Here is a 3,596-nt window from a genome sequence, read left to right as displayed (position 1 = left end):
TTGGGCAACCCGCACGGCGCGACCGAGTCGATGCAACGAAAAAGAGCGAGCATGAACGTGCTTCTTGCCGCACGGCTCCCACTCGTCTTTCGGGAAGGTTGTGCCGTAGCGAGCTCGAACGCCGTCATCTCGGAGTGCAAAATAAGCGTGTTGGGGCGCCTGAAGGTGGCCTCCGCCGCACACAGACTGCGTCCGGCCCGCCGAAGGCGAGGACGGACGCGCAGTCGAACGATTACCTGGTTGATCCTGCCAGTAATCATATGCTTGTCTCAAAGATTAAGCCATGCATGTCTAAGTACATGCCGAAATAAGGCGAAACCGCGAATGGCTCATTAAATCAGTTATGGTTCCTTAGATCGTTTCTTCCTACTTGGATAACTGTGGCAATTCTAGAGCTAATACATGCAGTGAGCCTGGAGCCCTTTGGGTAACGGGTGCTTTTATTAGACCAAGATCGATCGGGTTTCGGCCCGTATTGTGTGGTGACTCTGGATAACTTTGTGCTGATCGCATGGCCACGAGCCGGCGACGTTTCTTTCAAGTGTCTGCCTTATCAACTTTCGATGGTAGGTTACTTGCTTACCATGGTTGTTACGGGTAACGGAGAATCAGGGTTCGATTCCGGAGAGGGAGCCTGAGAAACGGCTACCACATCCAAGGAAGGCAGCAGGCGCGCAAATTACCCACTCCCGGCACGGGGAGGTAGTGACGAAAAATAACAATACGGGACTCTTTTGAGGCCCCGTAATTGAAATGAGTACACTCTAAATCCTTTAACGAGGATCAATTGGAGGGCAAGTCTGGTGCCAGCAGCCGCGGTAATTCCAGCTCCAATAGCGTATACTAAAGCTGCTGCGGTTAAAAAGCTCGTAGTTGGATCTCAGTTCCAGACGAGTAGTGCATCTACCCGATGCGACGGCTCGGACTGAACATCATGCCGGTTCTTTCTTGGTGCACTTCATTGTGTGCCTCGAGATGGCCGGTGCTTTTACTTTGAAAAAATTAGAGTGCTCAACGCAGGCGAGTCGCCTGAATAAACTTGCATGGAATAATAGAACAAGACCTCGTTTCTGTTCTGTTGGTTTTTGGAATACGAGGTAATGATTAAGAGGGACGGACGGGGGCATTCGTATTGCGGCGCTAGAGGTGAAATTCTTGGACCGTCGCAAGACGAACTACTGCGAAAGCATTTGCCAAGAATGTTTTCATTGATCAAGAACGAAAGTCAGAGGTTCGAAGGCGATCAGATACCGCCCTAGTTCTGACCATAAACGATGCCAACCAGCGATCCGCCTGAGTTACTCAAATGACTCGGCGGGCAGCTTCCGGGAAACCAAAGTATTTGGGTTCCGGGGGAAGTATGGTTGCAAAGCTGAAACTTAAAGGAATTGACGGAAGGGCACCACCAGGAGTGGAGCCTGCGGCTTAATTTGACTCAACACGGGAAAACTTACCCGGCCCGGACACTGGGAGGATTGACAGATTGAGAGCTCTTTCTTGATTCGGTGGATGGTGGTGCATGGCCGTTCTTAGTTGGTGGAGCGATTTGTCTGGTTAATTCCGATAACGAACGAGACTCTAGCCTATTAAATAGGTGCGGGGTTCCCAGCACCTTACAACCTTCTTAGAGGGACAAGCGGCTCCTAGCCGCACGAAACAGAGCAATAACAGGTCTGTGATGCCCTTAGATGTCCGGGGCCGCACGCGCGCTACACTGAAGGAAGCAGCGTGTCTTTATCCCTGTCTGAAAAGACTGGGTAACCCGTGGAACTTCTTTCGTGATTGGGATAGGGGCTTGCAATTGTTCCCCTTGAACGAGGAATTCCCAGTAAGCGCGAGTCATAAGCTCGCGTTGATTACGTCCCTGCCCTTTGTACACACCGCCCGTCGCTACTACCGATTGAATGATTTAGTGAGGTCTTCGGACCGATGTCCGGCGCGGCCTTTCGGTTGCGCCGGTCTGTTGGAAAGATGACCAAACTTGATCATTTAGAGGAAGTAAAAGTCGTAACAAGGTTTCCGTAGGTGAACCTGCGGAAGGATCATTAACGGATTGTGAAGGGTGAGCGCCTCAGCTGCGTCTGCGCCCGACACTTTCTGCCGCTGACCCCGTTTGGACGCGGGGTCGGCTTTTCCCCACGGGGCTGCCTGAATGTGGAGCGGCACCCCGTGACAAATTGTTGCGCCCAGCGGACGCCAACACCGCGACCTTGGACGGTCGGCCAGGTGGCGGACGCGGGTACAAACGGCGCAACGCACTCATAGGTCGGCTTTCGACCCGCCACTGCACCGTGGCTCGAAGCGCTCGAAATGCGCGACCCGACCGCTGCGGGACCGCCTAGTACTGTAAACAGGAGCGGCGGAGCGCGAACGGCGAGTCGTGGTTACGTCGGTAGAAGGCGAGGCTGCGCGTTCCCGAAACGCCAGCCGAGTGCCCTCCCGACCGTTCGAGCGTGCAAGAACGAGACCCGACAATCGCGCGGCGACTGCCAAGTACGAGAGGAACGGCACAAGCGTCGGCGGTCGGTCAAGGAACTGGCGATGTGACGGGTCCGCTGTGCACCAGTGCATACCGTCCCGCCGTCCGCGGCAAGCGCCTCCGCGTCCTCGGGTGACGGAGGCTGCCGGTCGGTTCTTGCAGGCGAGGGATCTCGCTGGCACCGGTTCGCGTTGACGCGCGGCCGGTCATGGCACGGCGATGCGACGGCCGAGGTGCGCAGTACTCGATGGAGGAACCGCACGCTCCGATGACCGTCCCGCCCTCCGCGGCGTATGCGTACCGACCGTAATGGTTGCAGCAGCGCCGGCCGGCTTTTGAATTCGCCACACGAAACACGGTGCGAGATCGCGGTTAGGGGAGCGTCGACGTTGCCAGGCGTTTTGCTTGCTGCCGAGGGAAAGGCGGCACGGCCACGTCGCGCTCGTCGCGATTAGCGGGTCTGCGCGCTTTGGGAAGGTGCCGCAACGACTTGCCGAAAGAGGAAGCACGGAAGAACGAGGGACTTGGACGTCCCGACAATTGAACGCACTTGCGGCCAGGCCCTTGCTGGCTTCGTTCTTCCGCCTCGAGTAGGCTCGTACGCGGCTCCGGCGCCGAAAGTGGTCCTTGGCACCGACTTCGGTGGACGTGGGAAGTGCCGCGCAAGTACGGCGCGCCTGGCTCCACCTGTTGGCTAAAGTAGGCAGCCGGATCGGCATTTTGGTGTGCGGTGGCAAACCGTGGATGCGAAAAAAGCTTGTGCGATTTCGTGGAACAAAAAGCGGGGGTCCCCCTTTTTATGCGGAGGAGACCGACCCGCCTGCCGTGGTGAACCGCGACGCCACGGTAAAAACGGGAGAGGCTTGTCGATGGGACCGTGCATCCCGCGCTCCACGGAGGCCGGGAGGCGGCCGCCCGAGGAAATGTGTAGCCGTCGAGGCCCGCATCTGCGTGCACTCTTATCCAAATGGGTGTACCGCAGGCATTTTCTGGTTAGGCGGGCCAATGAGAGCGAGCACACAACGATACCTACGGGTCCGGCTTGGAGAACCGGCTTCGACGCCTCCCGAGTATTTATAGAGGGGTGGACCACGAAAGCACTCGCAAGTAGCGAAAG

General features: G+C 56.9%; 1 non-coding gene across 1 annotated transcript; it reads left to right on the top strand.

Annotated features, from left to right (window-relative positions):
• The first annotated feature begins 233 nt into the window (after nt 1–233).
• Nucleotides 234–2,048, top strand: LOC142792667 (small subunit ribosomal RNA). The gene has a single exon (XR_012891113.1). It is a non-coding gene; the product is annotated as a small subunit ribosomal RNA (ribosomal RNA).
• The last annotated feature ends 1,548 nt before the right edge of the window (nt 2,049–3,596 follow it).

This window comes from Rhipicephalus microplus, unplaced genomic scaffold, assembly GCF_043290135.1.
Source record: "Rhipicephalus microplus isolate Deutch F79 unplaced genomic scaffold, USDA_Rmic scaffold_231, whole genome shotgun sequence".
Lineage (NCBI taxonomy): Eukaryota > Metazoa > Arthropoda > Arachnida > Ixodida > Ixodidae > Rhipicephalus > Rhipicephalus microplus.
This window is presented reverse-complemented; position numbering and strand designations above follow the sequence as displayed.